Raw genomic sequence first — 26,877 nt, 5'->3', positions numbered from 1 at the left:
GATTGCACATTTACATGTCATTTAATTCTCCTGACAAGAATGAACTTTAACTCACTCTTGCTCCAAACACCGCAGATTATGATACCTCACAACACAGCTAAACACTACACACTGTACGTGCTCAACAAGTACACGAGCTCCATCGACATACTTGACTCACTGAATTACAGACACGGAGGAGGAAGAAATACATGGAAAACACACCATAAGGATCACCAAGAACTAGCACATCAATTCAACCTTGGTTTTCTAATTGGTTTTCCAATTCCTGCATTCCCTTTATTAATGGAAAAACCCAACAATAAAACCAAACCGTAATCACAGATTAAAAGGATGCACGCACTCATGAAGAAGCATTACGGCGAAGCGGAGCTATGAGCCAACAGCGAACCGAACTGGTAGAGGATAGCAGAAACACCTAACAGAGTTTGTGTTCCAAAATAGCAGGGTACCCAATGCGGACACTTCATGGTTCAATTTTCAAAATACTAGAATGGCATTGATCTCATAAAAGATGATGAGGATTTCCATGTAAGTGAATAGTACGAGAGAAACAATTTTAATTTTTACAAGCAGCACTACTTGAATCCTTCAATTATCTCGTGAAAGAAAAATAAAAGAATATCCAATGACCTCCATGCAGCAAAGCAACGTAGATGCCGAGTGGAAACCAGAGTTCCTTTTTACAGCCATATTTGGTGAAACAAACCAAGTAAAGTGCGAGCAACTACCTGGAAGAACCAAAGAATTCAAACGAGAAACTTCAAACTTCTTTTCCACCAACAAAGGTAAGAAAATCATTTCTGGTTATCTTTTTTCTTGTAATGACCTACCCATCCCACGGTTCACCAATGTATTTCGTATCACGAGAGCTTACATATTACATATATGCTTCCGCTGACAGAAACAGATGAAACAAAAAGGAAAAAAAGACGGAGCACCAGTCCATACCCAAAACATTCTCATTGCTTCCAACACACAAAGGAGGCATCTGACCTCTTCCAACTAGTCATGAGCGACAGCTGGCAGGAGGAATACAAAAAGTGAGTTGTTTTCTATTGCACCTCAAAATAGTTGGACAGAGGCGAAAATTATATAAAAATCTGTTTCTCACTCACCGTGACCTCCAAAATTATTTTATCTTCCTGTCGCAGCAAAACTATATTTAGGCGCATCCGGAGGGACAGTGAAAGCACGCAACTTACTGGAGCCCAACTAAAGGCACTATTTGGTCCAAGACCAGCACAGACGAACATACCACATCATATGGAAAAGAGGGTGCTCGATGACATAGCAGAAATCTGGGAAAGCAGACAAGATTCAAAAGAGAGTGACAGAGTAATATTAGGCCCAAACTTTGCAGAGGTAATCTTTTAAGAAGCAAAATCTTGTCTATATTGCAACACCTAATCTTTTTATATTGTTACACAACTCTTTTTTCTAACAGTCTTTTTCATCGTAATTATTGTTTGCAGCATATACTGAAATTAAATAAAGACAAAACTAGTGTTGCAAAATTTAAAAGTGAATTGCAGAAAACAAAGAATCAGCTGGTTTCCGTGTATCTCAAAGAAAATCAACGGGAAAAGCTCTCAACAGCAAACATGGTAACATCCCTTTCCTCCGCGACAAAATCACAAAATATGCGTTCTATCAAATTACTTTATATTAAACTGTCAGGAAACCAACAAGTATTTTGTATGCAGATATTCATTCATTCCAATGGAGAAGCATGCTGCTACGTACTATATGTGCTGGACAAATACAAACACAAAGTTCACATTATTGATCCTCGAGAAACGACTCCAAAGGAATTTGAGAAAGAAAAGATAGATGTGGATAAATTTCATCCAGATGAAGCATGTCGAGTTCTTCAGGAACATGAAGATGCTAAAAAAAGAGAAAGACAGTTTCAGGAATATCATGCTCATAAGTTGGCAATTGTAAGCATTTATACATAACAATTTTTTCAGTTTTACTAGTTGCAGTATTAAAACAATTACAAAATGCAATTCCCAGGTACCTAGGATTAAAGAAGTCTTCAACACCATACTTGAACAAATAATGAATCCAAAGAAAACAAGATGGCAGATTCATACCGCGCAAGATGTTCCAGTGGTAGAAAAGGGCGAATCACCATTTGCTGTTTTGAAGCTTGCATTTCTCTACAATGGTGAAAAGTTCGTCGAGGACCTGGAAGATTTGATAGTAAGTCTATATATATTTACTTATAAACAACTTTTATGCACCAACTCTAATAATATATTTCTCTTCTCGGCAAAATTTCACAGGATGAGGTCGAAGACTGAAGGGCAGAGGCAATGTACATTCTCTTAAGTAGCGAGATGAATGAAGTCAAAGCTAGTGAAATGGGTGACGAGATTAGCAAGATCTCCAGCAAGAATGAAGACTAAAACTTATGATTTAGCCCGCGAGGCTAATTCTATCAAGACGTGACAAAACAGTTTATCAGTAACTCATATTTGTATATAATGTAGTTACAAATTACGTGTTCATGTTGAAAAAAGAACTATTTCGACAACAGTACCTCTTACATCATCAGAGAGTGCCAGTAAACTATAAACAACAATGCCTCTTCTTATTTGTACGACAGCAGTGACTCCTAAAATGAACCCTTACGCGTGACTCTGGAGACCACCCTCCGTGCCTCCAGAGGCGACATGGCCCTGTGCCATCAAAGCCTGGGTCACCATGCCTCCGAGCAATATCCACACACACACACACACATACCAAGAGCGCCTCAATCGTGGCTAGCTCCTACGCACACGTGACTGCACATGCTTCAAACCCGTGCCTCCGGAGGCAACATATCAATGCCTTCGTAGGATGCACACATGTGCATGCACGCACAAACCTATAGATCCTCAACCATGCCTAGCTTAAGCAGACGTGACTGCACATGCTTCAAACCCGTGCCTTTCGAAACAAAGCAGCTTGCCTTTTGCACGACCTGCTGTAAAAAAAATTAAACGAGCCGAAGGCGAGCAGGAGGTTCCCTCGCGCCGGCGGCGCCGTGTCACACCACGACGGACAACGCGCCGCACGAACCAGCACGCTGCACGACCAACACACACTTCGACCTATGCCCCCCCTTCAAGATGTTTATGAAAATTAAACGAGCCGAAGGCGAGCAGGAGGTTCCCTCGCGCCGGAGGCGCCGTGTCACACCACGACGGACAACGCGCCGCACGAACCAGCACGCTGCACGACCAACACGCACTTCGACCTATGCCCCCCCTTCAAGATATTTATGAAAATTAAACAAGCCGAAGGCGAGCAGGAGGTTCCCTCACGCCGGAGGCGCCGTGTCACACCACGGACAACGCGCCGCACGAACCAGCACGTTGCACGACCAACACGCACTTCGACCTATGCTCCCCCTTCAAGATGTTTATGAAAATTAAACGAGCTGAAGGCGAGCAGGAGGTTCCCTCGCGCCAGAGGCGCTGTTCTTCAATTTAGTAAAGTTATACAGTCGTGTCTCTGCTAGTCTACACCTGTGCCTATACAGAATTCACACGATTGAACGATTCTGAAAACTGCCGTTTTGCATTAAAAAGTTGCTGTTTTTTCCTTACTTGAAAGGTCACATTTGATAGTGTTGGTAGTCCCCGCCCGTAACTACCCTATAAATCTCCATTACTTGGAAATATAATGGGAACAAAAAGGGAAACGAGAAAGGGAAACAGAGAACCAAGCACGCGAACTTGTATCTTACATTCTTAAGAAGTTGCTCCCCACTACAAGCAATTATGTCAGCATACATGCTGCCACGTCAGCAGTTTGCCACATAAACTTTGACGGACGGCGGTACGCAGCCACCCCAGGTAGGGCTGCAAACGAGTCGTGTTCGAGCGAGTTGGCCTAGGCTCAGCTCAACTCATACTAAAATTCGAGCGAGCTCAAAATGTGCGAAGCTCAAGGTCGAGCTACAGAGAGTGGCTCTTGCTCAGCTTGTAACGATCCCGATTCGATCTCGAACTAGTTTCGAGCTAAATAAGATGATTTTTAAAATCATTTAAGGTAAATTTTAAAGAAAGATAGGCCACAACAGAACAGAAAAATCACTATAATTTTGACTTATTCTTTCTTAAGTGAAGACTAGTATTTAACAACAAGAGATCATAGATAGAAGGCGGCGAAGGTGCGCCAGCTCTGAAACTTTGACCAAAATAACAAGATATTGAACACACGGTTGGCCACGTGATGAGAATAAATTTTCTTCATGCTTAATTTCCATGTTTGCTAGTAGGTAAAGTGAAGAAAAAAAATCGTACATAACATATATGGAAATGAATGATCCTAATTCTTGGCAATAGATATGAAGGTTATTTAATATACTTATATGATATCGAGGTATCGAGCTAAAATCGAGCGAGCCAATGCTGGCTCAAGATCAGCTCGTTTCTCGATTGAGCTATATAAAGTGTTCATACTCAGCTCATTTATTTTCGAATCGATCTCGAGTTGAGCTAAAATATGAGTCGATCTCGAGTGGCTCACGGGCCTCGAGCTTTTCTTGCAGCCCTACCCCAGGGTCGTTTGCTCTTCCTACTTCTATAAGTTTGCTCTTCCTACTTCTATAACCGGCGAGGTAGTCAAAGAGGCCAAATGCATCTAAACACGGTTGTTTGATCTACACATCTCATCTTCCTATTCTCAATAGAGCCGTCGCTGCCAAAATCGAGGTCCGATGTGCGAAAACTAATCACCATGAGAGCTCGATGTTGTGCACCCGGACCACCACACCTCGCCTGGATGGCGTCGCCGCCAGGCCGCAGTGACTCCCTGGTGCCCGCTTGACCTTCGTCGCACTACTGCACCACGCCTGGACGGCACCGCCGCCCGCCCGCAATGCGTCACCGACACCCGCAGCTTCTCCTCGAGGCCCCCAGTAGCTTCGCCCAACTGGTCACTTCCAATCATCGGCATCCGGTTCGCCCATCTGCCGCGGCCCTCCGCACCCACCATAGAACGTCCATCGCCACCAAGGATCTAGCCACTGCCCGTCCTGCATCCCCTCAGTTCCTCCTCCCTTTGTGGTGGTGTGGAGCTCGGTGAACTAATCGGCGTGGTCTGCGGCGAGAGAGGAAAAAGAGGGGCTCGGGCTCTGCTTGCCTCTACCATGTTTATTTTATTTTCTCCGTCAGATTGGAACATCTCTAGCGCCAGCGTGAGTTTCTGGGATTTCCTTGCGGTTTACAAGATGAACCCCTCTATCATTGGCGCTAATGTTCCCATTAGCAAGGTAAATGGGGTTCAATATTGCATGATTCTTTCAATAATCCTTTATGTCTTCAAGAAACTTTAGTCCCAAATTATTCGGTAGTTGTGCTACAAAACATTAATTCTTGCATTGTCACCTGCGTGCTGGGATCAGATTTCAGCTACCTGTGCCTAAACTATGACTGGTTGTTGTCTCTTGGTCGATTGATTCTGATGGAAAGTTTTGTTTTAGGAATGGGTTCCAGAAGATAGACAAGATCAAGGACTATCACAGGCATCCAAGCAGCTAGATGGACTCACTGGCAATGAGGGAGTGCAAGCGGTAAGTCTGACTGAACATTGTCATGTGCTCTCATAAAGCACCATTCTTTGCTTCTAAGTGAACATGAAGTTTCACATCTTAGGTGGTGTGATGAACTATTGCAACCTCTCTGTCTGGGTAGTAATATTGAACTGTTATGTAGTGTCTTAAATTTGTCTATATTTTCTGAGAGTTCCTGCAGCTTAATGAAAGAATTTGATCGTGTACTCAAAGATGAGAAGAAAAAGAAAACACTTCTGAGATCAACAAGCAGCTAAATGACAAGAATCAATTTAAGGTTGGTAGTTTCTTTGTTATATCATCATCAGGTGACCTATCCACAAACACTGATTGGCCTCAAACATACAGTGAGTTGTTTTTTCTGGTTTTCTGCATTGTCTTAGATCTGTTACTAATCATAACCTTTCTATATCTTTTATCTTCTTTCTCCACGTGACTAATGATAGATACCCTTCTGTTTTCTTTTCCCTCAACAAAATTTACTTCGTGTGCAGAACTGCAGATCAATGAGGTTGCTGCAGCTAGCAGTCAAATATATATGATATTATCTTCAGTGAGGTAAATATTAGATACTGTAGCTAAGTTCTGTTATGCAAATTGCCACACCATGTTCTTTTAGCAAATACTTTCATTGACGCTTAAATATTAGAAAAGACATCATCCGCAATGTATACACAGAATGTGGGCTTTGCTAAACAAACATTGGTGGTAAGAAGTTCAGATTATCAGAACTTCTATCGTTCATTTCCTCATAATTGTTTTTGGTATTCAACCCCAACATAATAACTAATTCTTCTTGGACGTCGTGTTTTGATCCCCAAAAGGAGTACACAGTCATAGGTTATACAGTTTTCTGCTTTATCTCACTTATTTACCATAAGCATTGAAAGGGATGCAAAGAAGATAGATGGTCTGCCGAAGTAACTCTGACCTGGTTCCATGTTGAGGTTGCACATCAGCTTTTTCCAGAAACTATGTTCTCACAAATAAGACTGACTTTCTGCAACCGTATTATTTTCATCATTGTAAAAGTAATTTAAATTATTCTGTAGTATAAGTTATGGTGCAAAGTGATATATGTTGTTCTAACCTTTAAATTATTCTGTTCTTCAGATTCCATAGATCTTTCATGCATGTGGCTTATTAATCATTTTGACATTCCCATCAGATTACTATGATAGGAATTGAAGCATTTTATAAGCTTTGATTTTCATTCTTTCGAATTGTCATTTGTATAATTTTTTGTTCTATATCCGGTGCACTCCACTTCAACATTCTGGTATGCCAGTTGTTACTTCTTAGGCCTTTGTTTTTCACCTCTCTTCCTAATATTTACTCGCTACTACATTGACTTTTGGTAAGCTAGGTCTGCAGCAAGGATGTACATTTGGATTTGATGTTATTATGCTATAAACTATAATTGTGCTTCAAAATGATTTATATACAGAACCATGTTATTACATTTCTATAATGTTTTATATTCTCCTTTTTCAAGGAAATAACCCCTCAATGGAGCTATTCTTCGTATGTGCACTTTTTTTTGTTTTATGACTGGTTTCAGTGGCACAAGAGCAATACTCAACTTTTATTTTGTCTACCTACCTTTTCTAAGTGAGGTTCAAGTGACCTCAAATTACAAGTATGCTTAGCTATTTTTACCAATCAACCAGCCTTACATATAGTAATTCTTTTCTTGCAATTTAAATCATTATATTCTTTCTTGAGACATTAAGGATTGTTGTTTTTCCCCAAGAAACTATTCAGTATTCATTGAGTTTGGTTCTATAGCACACATGATTATCTTGATTGAAACATGTGTTTTATTTGGTCAGGTTCATCTCTTCCCGTTTGCTAATTTTTCCCATCTCCACCCCGAATTGATTGCCAATAATTCCGCGGCAATGCGCGGGGTATTATCTAGTTTTCTTTGTGTTATTGCGCGGAAAGGGAAAACGGAAAATTTTAGTAGTTTGAGGATCAAACTGCAAAACGCACGAAACCACAAACCAGAAAAGGAAAACCGGGAACCAGCCGCGCCAGCTGGTTTTCCCTTGCAGGAGCGCTCAGCGCACGACACTTGTCATGTGTGAAGTGCTCCCGAACCGATCGTTACAAGCGCTGCGAAGGAGCGCTCGTTAAAAGGGATTTGCCTTGGAAGCCGCTGTCCTTATGTTACCCTGCACCATAAACTGGGTCGGATCTAGCTATTGGGCCAGAGTACGACTGTGAGGCAAGACCATGCTCCAATGGGCCGACAACATAAGGTATGGATGGAGCAGTGAGCCAGCACAAATGCTATTTCTCACCCGTTGCCAGTGGTAATAGGTCTCGCGTACAATGCGGCGCACTGCTCCCACTATGTTGTGTAGTTGCACGTGAGTTTTTTTCCTGTTGTTTTGTTATCATTTATTTCACTTTTCTGGAGTGGTTTTTTTGTTTTTCTTTGGATTTTACCCTTTTCCTATTTATTTTATTTTTCCTTCTTTGTTTGTTTGTTCCTTAAAATTTCTATGATTTATTTTATTTTTTTCCTTTTAATTTTTATTATCTCATTTTTATGTTTAGTCAACGAATGTCTAATTTTTCATACACATTGTATATTTTTTGCATACATTAGGACTTTTTTTATACAGGCTTAACCTTTTTTCATATATATATATATATATATATATATATATATATATATATATATGTTTTGACGTCTACTTTATTCATACACATTGTACATTTTTTATACATTTAACCTTTGATAAATACATGATTAACATTTTCTAAAATACCTACTTTGAATATATTTACGAGAAATATGTGCTAAACACTTTTTGAATAACCGTTGGAACATTTTTTAACTATGCCAAAAATTATCATTTTTTAAAATGTCACATACATATTTTTGAAATGCCTGAAAATTTCTTTTAAATGCAACATGATGAGGTTATCTCCCACCGGGGAGGCCGATAGTGGCCTAAACCTAGTTGGAGCCCATGGAGACCCAGACTCACATTCACCGGGTTCGGGGGTAGCAGTCAATGTGACCGAGGTTTATGAATCCTTTCCATCTGCGAACTATTAAAATGAAAACCATGATCAAGTAATCATTTAGAAATTTTCAGCCACGTCACTATGCAAACTACTTTAAAAGCAGCAGTTTAAACTGTTAAAACAAACTACTTTAAAAGCAGCAGTTTAAACTGTTAAAAGAATATATTTTTCAGCAAGCATACCGCATGCAATGCAGCTATGTATTGTTCGATTTTCAAAATAAAACAAACCCAAGAAATTCTCTATTGGCAAGTCCAAAACTCCAATACTGCTATTGAATGTGACCACTTGGAACTCTGCTGAATAGTTTTTTTTTTTGAAACGGACTCTGCTGGATAGCTAATTGCCAGGCTTTGTACATGTGTGCATTAGCAACTATTGTCTTTGTTTGATGAAGTTCTAGAACGAATCTGGATTTATTTTTTCTTTTTTCTTGTGTGCTTGTAATGTAAGAATCTGCATTATTTCGGACATTTGCGCAAGGTCTGGAAAAGGGTCCGATCACTTTGGGTCTACTGTACGCAGTGCAAGAGACTGTTTTCAAAACTCGAACCCGTGACCTCATGGTTACAAGGCAACAGCTTTACCGCTATGTCAAGACTCCCCTTCAAGTTTGTTTTCTATTGCATTGGAGAGAAAAATTCTGGCTCCACCACTTTCTATCGTATTGCAATTTTTCTTTTACAATGAATACCAAGGAGCAAATTCCTGGCTCCACCACTGCCGTGAGCCAGTAGCGGCAATCCTTTTTTTCAGTTATGTTGGACAGACTTAGAGTGGGAACAACAAATGGTAATTAATTTGTACTATTTATCATCACAGAGATCGCAGTGGCACATCTACTAAATCACACTTTTCAGCAAGGATTGTGGAAATTGTCCGTATTGGGAGGCCGTGTATTCTGCTAGATATCACAAAGTCTAGGATAGACATAGACAGGCATAAAAGCTACTCCCGGAGAATATCGGTAAGTTCTCCCCTCCAGCGACGCTCCCGCGGGCGTCCGGGAGGCAACCCTAGCGCTGCCGCCGCCACCCCCTCCTCCTCTCTCTCCTCCCTCGCCGCCGCCAGGGGGCACGAGCGGGCGAAGCCCGGTCGTCGCCGGCGGCGGCGGGGCCATTTCGTCTCCTTGCGCGGGAGGTGCGGCGCGGGCCGGATCTCGCCGGCGGGGATGTTGCGCTCGATACCGGGCGTAGCGGCGCGGCGGCGCTCCGGAGTGGGTCAGCGACGGCGGCGTGGCGTCGGGCGACGGGTGGCATGGTGGTGGTGCAGGTCGGCGGGTGGTGGCGGCGGCGGCTGCCTCGCAGCAGCACCTCGGCGCCATGTCTGGCGCTGCGGGTCGCGGGCGGCCCTTCTCGCCATGGATCTCTGGTGGAAGGGCGGCGCGGTAGCGGTGGAGGTGGGCGGCCCCGTCCAGCCGGGCCCTTGCGGCTGGACGGCGGCGCTCGGCGCGGGAGGGCCTCCCTGGTGACCTCACATGCCTGCGGCTTGACAGTTCCGTGCTCCCTCCTCCTCGGCAACGGGCGGTGGCCGGCGCTCTCTTGCGGATCTGGGCGTTCGGCTTCGGGGGCGAGACAGGGAGTCTCGGGGGGGGGGGAGCTGGTAGGGGGGGCGGGTGCGCTGTTGCGTACCCCGTCACCGGCGCAGAGGTGCCGGTCGTGGCCATAGCGGTGGGAGTCGCGTTGGTCGTGGCGGGCTACGCGACTCGGATGCAGGCGAGCAACCATGGCCGCTTGGGTGGCATGGTTGCAGGTGGTTGGCGGACCGGGGATGCAGCGGAAGGGTGGAGCACCGGGGTTCATCACTTACCTGTCCGTGCATGGGTCGACGGTGGCGGCGTCCGCGGACGTCGTGTTCCTCCTTGCAGGCTCCGTCGTGGTGCTCTCACTCCTCCCGTCTTCTTGTTCCGGGTGAAAACCTGATCTTTGGATCGGACGATGGCGACGGTCCGTGGTCGTGCCCTTTTTGGAGGCATCGTCTTGGAGCCCTTGGCCCGGCGTTGTCCGTTGCACTTCTTCCCGGATGATCTCTCATCTTGATGGTGGTCTCCGTCAGCTACAAGCGGTTCTTTTTGCTCATTTTGTTGGTCTTGGTAGTCGTTAAGGTTGTGTGTCGGTGCCCGGCATTCTTGTATCTTGCCTTGGGTTGTGTGGCGTGCGTTTGTATCGGTTGCTTGGATGTAAGTGTTGGTGCTTTATATATAAAGCGGGGGAAACCCTTTTTCGTAATATCGGTAAGTTGCGTTTGCTTAAGTTTCCACTTACCAGTCCCTTGAACTCCAATTCTTGTTCACCTCCAGTGTATCTACCACATATGCATACACACACACACGACACACGAGTTTGCAATCATGCTGTCATTCCATTGGCAGTGAATGGAGTACTGCCAAGTCAATCTTCACTTTTACCGCCCCCGGTGCTCATTTCACCGAATCATCATTCACAGCAGTAGTGTTGGGCAAGCAACTTATTCTTGCCTATGGAATTTCCATTGAACTTCGCTCTCTTAGGCTGTCTACGCATAAGCCATTTCAATGGCATGCAACATGCCAGCTTGACATTCCTCCGACTGGGCCAATTTGCGGTGGCTTTTGAAAGCGTCCATGACCCTTTACCAGCGTGCCAGGTTGCCTTTTCTCATGACCACGATACCTATCTCATCTTTTCTTATCACATTGCCCCAACCCGCCTAATCGTCTGACCCCACTACTCATTGGGGTTGATTAAGCAACGATCCGGTCAGGAAGATGCACTGAAAATGCTGGCTTTGCGCTAATTGCTCGTGTCTTTATAGGATTTTCCAAATCCTCTGATGAAACTGAAGTGAGCAGTGCGTGCTGAGTGCTAACACTCGAAGATAACAACGACAATGACAAAACAAAAGAAAACTTGAGGATAACTATACAAAACGGGGTACAGTTTTTTAAGCTAGTACCAAACCAAAGGGAATACTATTCTATGAAATGGCACGGTGTGATGATTAACCAGCGGACAAGATTCGTGTGTGTCTCTGCGTGTGTTAACCGTTGACGAAATCCTCTTCTAACATTGACTGCTTCGATCATGTGTTCACACATTCTATGACCCAGCAGATGCCCCCTCCATGGGTCAAACTGCACACCATCCCCGGTTTCTCCATCAGCGAGCGACAAAATGTAGCCGGATCCCAATTGTCAAATGCGTGATGCATATACGGCCATAAGAGACGATCTGAAAACCTAACAAACCTGAAGATAAGGAGCATGCATTCGGCACGGAATGACTGCATTTGTTTTTCAGATCCTGCGCTCATTCTTACTCGTCTGTTTGCCCTTTTTCTTCGCTTCAGTTTTCTACGAATATCACAGAGAATGAAATACATATCTCTGAACCAAACTGCTGGTCTGCTAGTGCTGAAAAAGGTACTAGTAAAAAACTGCAGCTCCCGAAGTCCGAATGCACGAGTTGGTGTGGTCAAAGAATTGGCCGGGGAAGTTGCAAGGCGCAATGCAAAGAAGGCGCGCACGCTCTCGTAACGGAGGAAAAAAAAAAGCAGTCAATTAGTGGCTTTGGTGCTCTGGTTTGAAGCGTGCAGAAACTGCAAACCGCATGGCCGATTGACACCTAACCCATCCGTCTCTGCTCGTGATTCTGCGGCTGCCTGCCATGGACGCTCTCAGCTCGCCAGTCACCTACCCCATCCGTCTCTGCTCCTGTAACTTTCCGACTTCTTCATGCCCGAGATTCGCGGATTAACTGGGCAGTGCAAAGTGCCGGCCAATCAATCGGTTTTCACCTGTGCAAGTCTTCAGCGTTTCTGTCTCTATCTTTTCTGTTGCCGTAGTGACCGTGTCATGATGTGAAGATGATGTTACGAAATCCCTCTCTCGCTCGTGCAGCGCGGTAGGTCAATTACGACCACTGGGCCTGTGCAAGTTGAATTCGCCGGGCTGCTCTTCGGCGACCGTCCGGTCCGGTCGCACGGTTGCTGTCCGGCGACCTTTATGATTTGTTATAAGTAACGAACAGATCGATTAAGCACGAGGCCTTTTACCGATTTCTGTTCATGTTCGCTCGTTTACCTATTTCTCTTTGAAGTGAAATTGGAATCTCTGCTCGCTTTTTCTTCTGTCTGCAAGTGTCGCTATGTTCTAGAAATGCCAAAGAAGAGTTGGCTTGGACACTAGTCTGTAGGCTGTTGAATATACAGTCGATAAGTTGGGGTCAGGTCAGGTCAGGTGTCTACAGCACTCTCTTTCTTCATCTGCGTCTTGAGATTGGATTGGTTGAAAACTAACCTATTCTAGCTAGCAAGATAGCATAGAAAATAAGCGCGACGAAATGCAATTTAAGTCCATAAATCTACCCGGTCTTTTCAATTTCATCATCGCCGGTCGCGTCGTGGGAACATGTCCATGAAAAATGTCGATTCAAGCAGACCAATACCGTCCTCCTGCATTATTTATACAGATGCAGTCATGCAACATGCTGCAAGGATCCAAATAAACCGTGCTACGGAGTGCATTACCAAACAAAAGAGGCAGAGGAAATTTTGTGGAAGGCAAATTGATACAGTACTGTTGAAAGAAACAGGCAATGCCGATCTTCCATGTCCTTTGTGCAGAAAGGACTCGCCACACGACGAGTCCCATACAATTTAAGAGCGACTGACAGCCTTGTCTAAGTGATTTAACTCGCTGGTTGGTGAAGCATCCGCCGCTGGGCCTATTCATGTCCTCAACTGTTTAATACTGGCTGGATGCATAATTGTTTTGAACAATTCTTATTTTTCCAACCCCGGTGGATCGATCTGTAGTTCGTACCACTTCTAGAAGGTGTGTGTGTAGTAGTAGTAATCATGAAAAGTAGATAAAACATGGTAAATATGGTTTGGTCATTGGTGCATGCAGTCTTTCAAACCTGAAGCACATACGTACATGCTATGCACATGATCCAGAATCCAGTGTCCAGACCAGTTTTGGTCGAACTCAGTCACAGTCTGTGTGTGAATTTCGAGCCTGAATATGTGTCCAAAGGGCACCAAGCGAGCCTTTCAGACACGCAAAACCGTTCAGAGCCTCTCGCGAGCAAGTTACTCCCTCCGTCCCAAAATAAATGACTCAACTTTGTACTAACTTTGTACTAAAGCTAGTACAAAGTCCGAGTCACTTATTTTGGGACGGAGGGAGTAGAACGGTCTGAACCATAAACCCCCTACACCATCACCATCCTTTTCTCGACAGTGCCTTTCAGTTATATAGACAGTATCAGCACGCGCGTCGTGCTGCGTTGAACACAGTGGGAACCATCCAAATCCCCGAATAGAAAGATGCCTAACGGCTTAACGCCAACATTGTTTCAGGAAAGCAACAGTCTGCAGCTTTTTGGGCTCCAGAAATTCCTCAAACTTCTGAAATCCTGATATTACCGTTTACCCATATCCAGATCCTGCTAGAAACACTCCTACACTTCAGAAATCCTGATTCATGTCCCCTCAAAGGGTCAGAGAGCTAGTGTTTGACTTGCCCTTGTTTTGCTTAGCATATTTCAAGGAAAACTGCCTCACTTTGCCAGCTCCGGTAACCTCCAAATTTAGGCGAGCACAAGGGCGGACATTGTTTCTTTTTGTTTGGCGCCGCAAGGAGATGGTGCTCATGGTCAGTACACACTTGGCTAGAATAAGACATGCTTGCGGTTAGGACAAAGTCCTAATCATGCTATAAGCCCCACATAGAGCCTAGCTAGGGATAGATTTTGGGAAGCTCTTGAGCTGCTAATCCGTAGCCATTATACAAAGATGGGTCAAGTAGTGCAAAATTCGCTCTATAGATTCCGTTCTCTTTCAACACCTTCACGTGCCTAGCTAGTTTGAAACTTCTTTTTTTCCAGAGATCATTCCTTTTGCCCAAACTTCTCTGCCAGCACAACGGCTTCTTCAGAATTAGCCGGAGTTAATATCTTGACTAGCAGCAGGAGCTAGAGTCCTAACACATGTTAAGTTGGCGCATATTGTTCACACTGCTTATGTCTCTGTATTTAATCGCATTTCATCATTGTAATATTGACTTTGCTGTTGTCCTAGAATAAGAATCGTACATGGAAAATGTGTACAAAAAAACTCACACATTCCTTTGCTGACAAACGCACGATTTAGGTATTTCAAATTGCAAATATTCCGGTAAAAAAGTTATACTTGGATCTACGTGCAAATGGAGTATGATAAATCGCACTCCTCACACCACAATCTTATTTTCTTTCCGCTCCACGGATGCAACACAAGTCATTCTCGTACGGCACCACTTACGTATCCCACTTTCGTCAATGGCTCCCACGTTCCCTTGGTGACGAAGGCACAATTTAGGTAAGCTGTATTGCAAAGATTCCTAGCATATGTTAAGTTGGCGCATATTGTTCACACTGTTTATGTCTCTGCATTTAATCCCATTTCGTCATTGTAATATTGGCCTTATCGTCCTAGAATAAGAATCGTACATGGAAAATGTGTACAAAAAACCCTCCCACATCCCCTTGCTGACGAACGCACAATTTAGGTAAGCCGGATTTCAAAGATTCCCGCAACCGAAGTAAGTTATTCTTCGATCTACTGGTGCACATGGAGTATGATAAATCTGGCACTCCTCACAATACAATACAATCTTCTTTCCATTCCATGGATGAAACGCAATACATTCTCGTGCGGGCTCCACTTCCGTAGCTCACTTTCGTCAATAGCTCTCCTTGATTAGGGAGGCTCTGGCCGGCTTAATCCATGGAGCTTATTTCAAGGAACTGCCTCACTCTGGTAGGCTCCGAATTTGGGCGAGCACAAGGGAGGGCATGTGCTTTTTGTTTGGCGCCGCAAGGAGATGGTGCTCATAGTCAGTACACACTTGGCTAGAATAAGACAGGCTTGCGGTTAGGACAAAGTCCTAATCATGCTATAAGCCCCACATAAAGCCTAGTAGTGATCGATTTGGGGAAGCACTTGAGCTGCTTATCCGTAGCCATTATACAAAGATGTGCCAAGCGATGCAAAATTCGCTCCATAGATTCCGTTCTCTTTCACCACTTTCACGTGCCTATGGAGCATGGAACACTAGACAGGGTACCCTAGCTAGCTAGTCGAAGCTTCTTTTTAAGGTTCGCTCAAATTTCCCTTCCAGCGCAACACTTTCATAAAGTCATTTAGTGAGGGCCACATTGTTTAGATGGGGCATGTTGTTCAAACTAGTTAGAGCATCTATAGCCGGACTCCTCAAATTGGCCGGTACCACTGATCGAACAGGAGAGAGGGAAAAAGTTGACTCAAGCGAACCATGTCCGTGGGGGACATGGCTGTGAAAATGAAAATTTGAGGTGGTCAGTCACTGTCCGCGAACGCGTCCGGACGTTTGAGGGGTCAAATTAGATGTACACTGCTGTAGATGCTCTTATGCTCCGCTATTTAATTACATTTTGTCATAGTATTCTTGACTTTGTTGAGCTAGAATAAGAACCGTACATGGAAAATGTGTAGAACAAAAAACGCGCACATTCTTTGCTGACGAGCGCGGAATTTAGGTAAGCCGGATTTCAAAGATTCTCGCAACTGAAGTTAGTTATGCTTCGATCTTGTGGCACATGGAGTATGGCAAATGTGGCACTCCCAATAATACCAGTATGGTATAATCTTGGTTTCTTTCCATGGACCCAAAACGCAAAGTGCATGCATTCTCTTACTATGGCTCCACCTCCGTAGCCCCGTTTTTTCAATGGCTCCCCTCCCGAATTAGGCTCTCGCCGGCTCAATCCATGGAGCCATTCGCTCCGCGCATCACGGGCGATCGATCGATCGACAAAAGACAACGTACTACGCTTCTGCAACGTGTGGAAGAAGCGAGATTTTCTGCAGCTGGTTTCCGGTTGTTGCGTAGTGCACAGGCCTCCCGCGGCAGCATGTTCGTTTCCCGTCCCGCTCCGCCCCGTCGCGGTCGCCGCCGATGCTTCCAGAAACGGTGATCGGAAGAGAAAGAAGCAGAGGTAGCCATGTGTCATGTGTGCTCCTGCGTCGTCAGCAGAGCTAGTTTTATACGTAGTACGTACGTACGTGTGGAGCCTGCGGGCGGCGTCGACGTAGGGCGGATGAACCGACGGTTACGCTCACGTCAGTGTTACTAGTAGTAGCTCGGAGCAGGAGTAGATGACAGAGCAGTCTGGCGAACGCCGGCACGCGGCTGATCGATGGTGTACGTAGGGGTAAACGTGAGGGGAAGTTGTGGACGGTCGGATGAAGGTCATGCTCTCCACCAGGGCAAATTTAACAATTTTAACATGCGGACGAAATCAATCACAGAATGAACTGCCCACAAAAGTATTTCACACGGCTGAACTTTTTGTGTGGCGCCCGACACGTCGACGCCACACCCTACGGTGCAGCGCCTAGCTCGGGGGCGTTGCATCTCTGTCCACCGTGGAAGCTCCTGGGCCCGCACCCATCAGTGCAGCGTCTCCGAGCTAGGCGCCACACATGTAATGTGCAACGCCTAACCCTTAGCCGATGCACGGTGACTTAGATGCAGCCGCCGCGGCCCTCTCCTCCCCCACCCACCCCATTGCACCAGTTACAGAAGAAGCCGCGGCGGCGGCCCTCTCCTCTACCCCTCTCAATCCCCTCTCCCAAATCCTTCAGATCTGACGATTTGGTCCGTGGATTTCTTCACCAATCCATCCTAGAAGGTAATCTCCTCCGATCTCCTTCTTTCTATCCATAGAATGTATGCTATTATGAAGATATGGGAAACCTTTCTTTGAATCTTGCATGTATTGAATCTTGCATGTATTAGATTTGGGGAATCCTTGTTAGATTAGAATGTTGCATGTATTATATACCTAATTTTGCAACCCTAGTTTAGTTGATTTTATTGAAAAGATATGGTTTGGATACATAGGTTGACATGTTATTTCTATGAAAAAGATATTTGTATTGAATCTTGCATGAGGTAAGCCTAGTCTTGTTTATTTGTATTGAAATTATATTTGTATTGACAAGAATGCTTTGGATACATATGCTTTGAATTTTGCATATAGTAGGCGTGCTTTAGTTTATTTTTATTCAAAAGATAATCGTGTTGACAAAAAAGCTTTGTTTGAAATTGTTAGGATGGTTTGGCTTCTCGATGATCACTGGGATCATCAACACCGGTCGTATGCTATGTCTGTGGAGCAGCGGGTAATAATGAAATTGGCCGGTATTATGAATTTCGTGTTTATTTCAAACACAAATGCCCCATATGTAATTTTTTGATTTGCTTGTTTGTAGGAGCTTCAACCTCTGAAGATTCGGTCTCACGGGGTCAACCTTGGGGGGATGCGCTATGATGAGCGATACACACCGTATGTAAGGGAGATAGGACTCCTCCCTTTCATTCAGTTGGTCAGCCGGTCGACGCCACCCCTCAATGCTGCAGCAATCACCGCGCTTGTTGATCGTTGGAGGCCGGAGGCACACAGTTTCCATCTTCAGACCGGGGAGATGACCGTGACGCTCCAGGATATTGCTATGATCGCCGGTCTTCCTATCGAGGGGAATCCTCTATGTATGAGCACTGATTCTGATGGGTGGCGCGAGCAGATGCATGCCCTTATCGGTATGGTTCCTCTGGAGCCTCCAGAACCAGCAGCAGAAGACAAGAAGAAGGAAAGAGTCGCAGCCGGTGCTCCTTTCAGCTGGATTGCATGGAACTTTGGTACTTGACCCCGAGGAAGCTAATGAGGATGAGGTCAAGACATATGCTCGTGTCTACATGTGGTACGTTATATTCAGGACTATGTTTACTGATGGCACATGCAAGAATGCTCCATGGATGTGGCTGAAGGCGTTGACCGTCTTCGATAGCAAATGGAGTTGGGGTTTGGCGACACTGGCTTACTTGTATAGACAGGTACAAAGTTGTTTCTTTTTCACTTCATTGCTACATTTTCAATGTGATCTTCCTGTTAATTCAATCATGTTCTCTTTTATGTGCAGTTGGATGACGCCTGTTGTAGGAAATCTGGAGGTATTGGTGGTTGTATGCTCGCACTATCTATATGGAGCTGGGAGCGATTGCCGGTTGGACAACTGAAGACCGTGAAGTTCGAGGATTGGGACGACAAAGACGACCCACTACGACTCCCCACTTGGGCTTACAAGTGGGATGTGATAAATGAGACAACGGATGATCCCTCGGTCATGTACAAGTTGTACACGAGCGAGCTGGACACGATCACGGCTGAGCAGGTGACTCGACATTGCATCAGTGATTCTCATGCTTCTATCGTAACTCGAAATCAATTTTGCATTCTATGATATTTTGCAGCTGGAATGGGAGCTGTATGGAAGAGGGGATAGTTTTGGTAACCCTATAGAGTTCAGGCTGAATCCGATGTGCACTAGGGATAGGGATCTTTGGCATATGCGGTGCCCACTCATATGCAACTGAGCGGTTGAGCTTCACCTGCCACATCGGGTGTACCGCCAGTTTGGTTTGTTCCAGCCACACCCGCCAGAGTGGGAGGACACGGACAAGTTGCTACACGTGTAAGATATAATTAACCTTGAGCACTTAGCAGCTTCTCGGCGGTTTCGATGTTGCTAATATTCTGTTTCCAACTTGCAGGTTGGATAGGAGAAGGCAGCGGAAGGTCAAGGATTGGGCCAAGCATCACAGTAAGTATGTCGTACAGTTCGCACTTAGTGTGGAGCAAGCTAAGGCTGGAAAACGAAGCCAGCTTCGTGAGCACTGCCCGATCGCGTTCAACAACTATCTCACATGATTTCTTGCAAGTAACTGTGTGGATGTATGCAAGCCGGCGTATGCTGAGGAGATTTTGGAAGATCCCACCGTTTTCGATCGGCTAACCCAGCGCCAGTACAACAAATTAGTCAGGGAAGGCACCTCAGTCCCTACAGCTCCAATGATGAACTTTGTGGTATTTCCCCTTTTTTCTTTTCCATTCGCACTATTCACATCTTCGCTTGCCTAACACGTTAATGCCGATTCTGTTCATAGCGTGCCCAGATCAAGAAAGCAGCTGATGAGGCCGAGACTATTCTGGAGACAACCCCGGTTCGGAAAAGCGATGGGCAAGGTGCACTTCGAGCATTCATTAAGGTTCACATCTCTTTCAAACTACAACTTAACATGTGTTGCTACGTTCGATAGCTCATTCACTTGTACATGTTGCAGCACCAGGGCCAAAAGTTAAGGCGGCTATCAAACCTTTTCGGTTGTCGTGACCCTGAGTATGTATCACCTGAACGGTCTAGGTCGGCGACACCATCAGATCCCACTTCTGGCCATGGTGATCCTTTGGATGATGAGGATGTGGGTGTGGTCACCCAAGAGGTATGGCATGAACATATATTCAATTATTGATGCATTGCTAACTTTATCCTCACACGCGGTCTTTTTCATATCTTTTGTTGTTGTAATAGGTTGCTGATGATATGACTTTGGGACCTATCAAGTTCGGTCAGCATACGAGTTAAAGCCTAGGAAGGGAATCAATAAATACACACCTGAAGACTTCACCCAAATAGGCAAAAGGACGGCCGGCACCTCGCGGATGGCGACTTTGGATGACGTGGAGGAACCGGAGCCGGAACCAGAGCGTGTTGCTCTTCCTAGGAAGGCGAAGAAGATAGCCAGCAGGAGGGGGGAGGAGCCCAAAAGTGCACAAGGAACTAGTCGTTGTCCTCTATTTGTTATGTAACTCGCCTGACAAGAGCGTGAAGATCATTAATGTTTATTCTGTGATGCATGCCTGAAAATGTGCCTGACATGACCCAGTTTGAGGGACAAAAAAACACTAAGTGTTGTTGTGGCGCCTAGCCTGGAGGCGCCACATTGTATAGTGCAACGCCCCCGAGATAGGCGCTGCACTGTACGGTGTGGCGCCTCCAAGCTAGGCGCCACACTAACACTTAGCGAATTTTTGGCCCCAAAATGGATGCAAACTTTCTGTTGCCCTCTGGATAGCTCTACACAGGCATGCAATGCCTCGGAGATAGGCGCCACACCATGGAGTGCAACGCCTAGCTCTGAGGCGTTGCACGGCTGTATAGAGCTATCCAGAGAGCAACAGAAAGTTTGCAAGTTACAGGCTGGTGTGGCGCCTAGCCTGGAGGCGCCACATTGTATAATGCAACACCACCAAGCTAGGCGCTGCACTGTATCGTGTGGCGCCTCCAAGCTAGGCGTCAGACTAAGCAGTGCAACGCCTAGCTCGGAGGCGTTGCACGCCTAGGAAGAGCTATCCAGAGAGCAACAAAAAGTTTGCAAGTTACAGGCTGGTGTGTCTAGGCGCCGCACTGTAAAGTGCAGCGCCCCCGATCTAGGCGTTGCACTTGTATTTAGCGAATTTTTTTGGCAAACATAGGATTGTGTGGATAACATATGCACACATAGTATGATGACGTGCGGATTGATACATAGCAAGCAAGACATTATAACTGTGCAAGTTTCGAGCCATCTCAGGCCATTAGCGTTCGCAGCCATCGGATCATCATCTTGGACGTTTCTGGCCATCCGATTTCATCTCAATCCCGGGTCGCGTTGCATCGGTTCATTCGGTGCGAGCGAGCAGATTCCGTGATGGGCCGCTGCTCTGGCGACAATTTCGGAACCATGCTGTGAAATTGGGCCTGATGGGCTCTACCCAGCCCGAAAAAACATATAGGCAGAGTGCTTCGTCTCCTGAAAAAGCAGAGCGCTTCGCGTGGGTAGGCGATGGTTCAGGCAGGACGACCTCATTCGCCCCTTCCGTTTCTTCAACCTCTCCATGCCCTTGATCTAGCGACTTGGATTGTGTCTGCCGCGACCACCGTTCCCTGGCTCACCGCTCACAGTCCTCCTGACATCGTCGACCACCGCATCAGATCGCTGCAGCACCACGCAATCCTATCTTGACCCAGTAGACGAATCTCCTCGTCCTCTCCCTCGGCCTCGTTCCCATGGGTAGAGCCGCCGCCTCCTCCTTCCTCCCCAACTACTCATGTCGCTTCCGCGCATCCTCTTCTCTCCTCCTTGCCCTGTGGTTCACTTGACTGCACGCCGGCGAGACCCCTACACTCCTTCTATCGTGGTGGTGCGAAACAACGGTGACAATTGCTCGATGGTGCCAAGGAGGGGGATTAGATGATTTGCCGGTTAAGATCTAATTTCTCACCAAGGAGCTAATCCAGAATCAAACCTCACCCCATGATCTCCTCGGGGAAAAATGCGCAGGAAATTGTGGTACGGCTACTGTCCTCGATGGATTTTATCTGGCGTCATCTCAAGACGACCGTCGTGCAGGTATTGCCTTTAGTTTTCCAGATTTTATATAGGCCAGCGAGGTAAAATTTTACCATGGAGATGACTAACATGGCTTCTCTGTCTTATGCTCTATTTGTTAGTGAAAAATCTTGCACTTTGTCCGACAGAATTCAGAGGGACTAGAATGGGGAAGGACCTCGGCTGTATCAGCTAACAGTAACACAACAACAGTACCTAATGATGTATGGTTCCAGCCTTCAAGCCCATGATGGAACTGGTTACTTGAATCTGAATGGTCAACCTCATGCCAACTATCTTTTAATCTTACTATGCTTTTGCATTATATTCTTCAGTGAGAAGTTGTTATATGTTACAAAACTAGATTCGAACTCACTTTAGAACTGACCTAAATGCATTCTTAGTCCAGTAGTTAATTTGGACATGCCACTTTCTGGCTTGCTCATAAATATCTTCGCTATTTTGACCCTCGAGCCATCCATTAGTCCTATGTTGTTGTACCGATGCGCCTGCTTTTTATTCTATTAGTTATTTCAAAAAAGTCTGTACATATGTGCTTCATCCGCTTACTGCATAAGACTTCTTCCTATATTTTTCTGAACCATTTAAGTTACACGAAAATATATCTATATTGCCGTCTATGCCAGATTTGAATTTCATGGCTCCAATGATCCAAGCCCTTATTGGTTGATTCATCACCGTTTGATATTATTTATGGAGTGAGAAATTTTGATTCAATTAAGCGGATTTGATTAATACATATATGTTTAATCAGTTTTCTGTGATTTTTTAATACTTGCATCACATGTCAAGAGCGGGAAAAGGTACAACGACAGACCATGGTCCTTAGGCATCTATATAGAAATGCCTTCCGAAGCAGAGAACAAAAGCGTACGCAACTTCTATTTAATATGCAGCTTTTCTATTCACTATGATGATTATGAGCATTTCATGTACAAGGTAAAATACTCGTGTGCTTACCAACAGCGTGAAGATCATTTTTCCTGCCCCTATGTGATGATTGGTTCGTCCTTTTCCTGCCTGTGTCAGATGCATCGGTGGATTCTTGTTTCCGTTGATCTGCTGCCTCGATTGTTACCGAGCTAAGGGAGGAAATCCTTGGAATTCTCTGCTACCTATACCCATAGGGGTTTCATTCAGATTGTACAGTTGAAGAAGGTAGAGATACTATCAATTTCAGACCACCCCTTTTTAACCTCAGTTTGATGAGTCTGTCTTCTTGAAATGATTTTGTCTATTGACATGTTACTCAGTATGTTCGTTGAATATCAATTTATGATGTTTCCAAAAGCAAGTTTGGTTCCTGCTCCTGTGTAGTTTGATGAGTTCGTTATTCTTGCAGAAAAAACTAAAGCATGCTTTGGACCTCAATAGCAAAGGATTTTGTTTTACTATGCTCGTGCTAAAAACGTGTCCTTGTCATTTTAGTTCTATGCAGTAGAGGACTTGTTTTTTCTGAGAAGGAGGTATCATGTATGCAAAGCCAAGATATGAATATGAAGATTTTACTTGCATCCTCACCGCAAGTATTGCATTTTCAGTTCCTCTGTCCGTATAGATTGGTGCAAGGCTGAAAATACTAGCTGCCCATCAATGCTATCTCGTATGCATTCTTGAAGTTCCTTTCAAATTTTTGTGTAAGGTTACTGCCATTCATTTGCTGAGTGAAAGTTAGTTCTTCCTCCATCCCAACTTAGTAAAATTAAAATATTGGAATGCATGTCACTTCAATGGGAAAAGGAAACCGTGGAACAACTTATTTTAGATGTTTTGTAATTTTGATAGTTTATCTAAAAAAAATCGCATCTCTATCAAAATAGACGGACGCAACAACGTGCGCCAGCAATGATCTAGTGCATGGTAGTTCACAACCAAATCAAGGAGGAAATAGATAGTACTTCACGACACATAGTAGTTCACAACCAAATCGAGGAGGAGTCCAAAATACATAGTAGTTCATGACACATAGTAGTTCACAACCAAATCGAAGAGCATAGTTTAGAGGATAACACGGTCATCGTCCACAAGCAAGTTGAAGATGACATAGCTCTATTGCGTAGAGCAAGGCTCCTTTCCCTTCTTCTTCTTCCTCCTCCCTTTTCCTTATGCGGCGAGTCTCCTTAACCACCCTCTCCATGAATATCTTGTTCTCCCTCTCTTTTTTTCAGCTTCAAATGCCCAAAGTTTCATGGTTCTTTCTTGAAAATCCTTGAGACGCTTCTTCTGTGCCTCCTCACATTTCCTCTTCAATGCATGCTCCCTAGCGCGGCACTCATAATCTGCTCTCTCTCTTTCCTTCCTCTTCTCTTCAAGCTCCTCTTCCTTCTTCTTTAGTGCGGCTGCATCCTCCTCTCTCAGCTTCTTCGCAGCCTTCTCCCACCATCCCGCCATCTCATCTTCGCCATCCTCCTTCATTGTTGGTTTGTTGGGTTGAGAAGCCACCATGGCCCCATCCGTCCATGTCGCCTTTAAGACGCTTTGTCTTACGTCTACCCCGTTTAACAACCTTCAACTCCGGATCCGGCCATAGTTGAACTCCATGGTACTCCAGCCATTGTGATTGGTCAAAGTATGGGTGAAAGCGGGGAGCCCATGTTTTCTTGACCGTCATGATTGAGAACTCCGACTCCCTCATGATGAGTGGGTGATTGACGTCCACATTTCTAACACGATCGGCGGTATACAAGTGTTAGCATGGGAGATGAAGCAACAATGGCCTCCCGCAAGAGCAATTACAACGTGTTAACGACACCTTGAAAGCCCGACCTCCATGTTGGCGGCCATCGTTTGTGGTTCCTCCTGGCTCTTTCACTTCGTACTTCCACTCTTCGTTGTCATATAGTGTAGCTTCTTGTGAGTCCGCCTTCCGTGATTGAAATTCCAACCATTCATCAACCTTGGGTGGGAACTTGTACTTGTACTTGCGATTGTTCTCACCCACTATCTGTGCATCCATTTCCATCGAGTTTTAGAAAGTACGCATTCATCTTGTCAAATGTGTATTGAACTATTGCCGTCACAGGTAATCCACGTGCACCTTTGAGCACCCTATTGAAGCATTTTGCCATACTGCTTGTCATTTGACCGTATCTCCGACCATCTTCATCAAAAGCACGTGCCCACTTGTTCCGGTATTCAATGTTCCTATTAAGAAAGTCAAGGATCGATACGGTCGACTAGAGGGGGGGGTGAATAGGAGACTACAAATTTTACTCTTTCTTGTCAATTTTAAGGCTTAGCGGATAAAAAGGGTTCACTAGATATGCAACTAGGTGAACACAACCTATATGACAAGCAAGTTCTAAGCTAAGTATGCTAGGCAACAAACTAATTAGCAAGCCAACAAGCATACAAGGCTAAGTAAAGTGCGGGAAAGGATTAACCACAAGTGAGACGAGGACGCGGATTTTATCCCGAAGTTCACTCTTCCTTGGGGAAGAGCTACTCTCCGTTTGGAGCGGTGCCGGAGCCAAAGCTTGCGGAACGCCACCGAAGGCTCACTGTAATCTCCTTCGAGTCACCCCCAACGGATGAGCCTCGAATCACTTGGGGTTGGTCTTGAAGGCGACCACCACACCTTTACAAACTTCTCCGGAGCACACCACAAGCAAGGAAGCTTCCGGAGGAACCTCTAACCGCCTAGGAGCCCAAGCTCCAAGAGTAACAAGTCATGGTGGATGAATGTTGCGGGGAATGCGATTTGGTTTGGTCAAAGTGTAGATCGGGTCTTGCTCTCCCAATCCCCAAATTTTCAACAAGATTGGGTGGAGGGATTGAGAGTAGTGAGCAAAATGGGGTGTAGCAATGGAGGAGCTCAACAAGACATTAGGGTTAGGGGATGGAGGAGGAAGAAGGGGGCTTTTATAGTGTTCTTGGCCGGGAGGGGATTTCTGCCCGTTGGACCCCGTGCGCACGGGCCAAGTCAGCCCCGTGCGCACGGGGTGTCCAGAAATATTCTGACTACCCCATGCGCACGGGGGTCAGAGACCCCGTGCACACGGGGTGTCCAGAAGATTTCTGATGAAAACATCACAGGACACCACGGCAAAGCACACAACAAGTGGAATATCTAAGGAGGTGTAGGAGGGCTGGTGTATCTGTCTTGGAGGCATTCCCACACGACACTAATTCCACGAAGACCCCTCTTGATAGTGCGGTTTTACCTATGACTCAAATCGAACCAAAACGAAAAACCTTCGAGTCACCGGTAACCACGCCTTTGATCTTTTTGGACTGGGGGGTCGCACACCTCCATCAATGGACACCTTGGAACCAATGTCCTGAGATAAACTTTAGCAACCAACATTAGTTCCACTAACCACATTGTCATCACACCAAAATATAATCTAAGTGATACTTGCACTTTCAATCTCCCCCTTTTTGGTGCATTGATGACAACATGGTTAGGACATGGCATGTAGGATACAACTTAAGTAAACAGCCATGCGACAATAGTTGATCAAAGGAGCTCCCCCTATATATGTGCAAGAAAAAAAATGCTTGATTATGCATCAAGCACACACATATGAGGCTCCCCCTAGATCCACATTGTCAAGGCATGTGATCAACATAATAAAACCCAACACGGTGCCTAGATCACATGCAAGTGTGGTGAGCAGAAAACGTGAGACTAACATATAGAAGCTTGATCATACTCCACAAGATATATCAACATAAGCATAGATAAATTCCATAAAGTAGATAGTCTCTCACATAGACTAGGTAGCTCACGACCACACCGCGAAAGCAAGTAAATAAGAGTATCTCAAGCCAAATAAACACAACCAAAACAAACGAGAAACGAGGCCTTGAGATCTCACCCAACTGAAACCAACTGCAAACGCCCCTAATAGAACACTTCTCCCCCTTTGTCATCAAGACAACAAAAAGGGAAAAGGCGATGCTAACGAGACTCTAGACAAGAGGAGGTGCGCTCGAAGCATCATCATCATCATCAAAGTGCCATCCCCCC

The 26,877-nt window shown here is 45.2% G+C and overlaps 2 long non-coding RNA genes across 2 annotated transcripts; both read left to right on the top strand.

The window, feature by feature from the left end:
- The first annotated feature begins 5,148 nt into the window (after positions 1 to 5,148).
- Positions 5,149 to 6,748, top strand: LOC123167889 (uncharacterized). The gene is made up of 3 exons (XR_006484126.1): positions 5,149 to 5,269; positions 5,480 to 5,569; positions 6,064 to 6,748. It is a non-coding gene; the product is annotated as an uncharacterized lncRNA (long non-coding RNA).
- Positions 6,749 to 21,336: 14,588 nt separating this feature from the next.
- On the top strand, positions 21,337 to 23,634 carry LOC123168211 (uncharacterized). The gene is made up of 4 exons (XR_006484245.1): positions 21,337 to 21,905; positions 22,007 to 22,844; positions 22,935 to 23,063; positions 23,248 to 23,634. It is a non-coding gene; the product is annotated as an uncharacterized lncRNA (long non-coding RNA).
- The last annotated feature ends 3,243 nt before the right edge of the window (positions 23,635 to 26,877 follow it).

The sequence above is a fragment of the Triticum aestivum genome, chromosome 7D (genome assembly GCF_018294505.1).
Source record: "Triticum aestivum cultivar Chinese Spring chromosome 7D, IWGSC CS RefSeq v2.1, whole genome shotgun sequence".
In the NCBI taxonomy this organism is placed as follows: domain Eukaryota; kingdom Viridiplantae; phylum Streptophyta; class Magnoliopsida; order Poales; family Poaceae; genus Triticum; species Triticum aestivum.
This window is presented reverse-complemented; position numbering and strand designations above follow the sequence as displayed.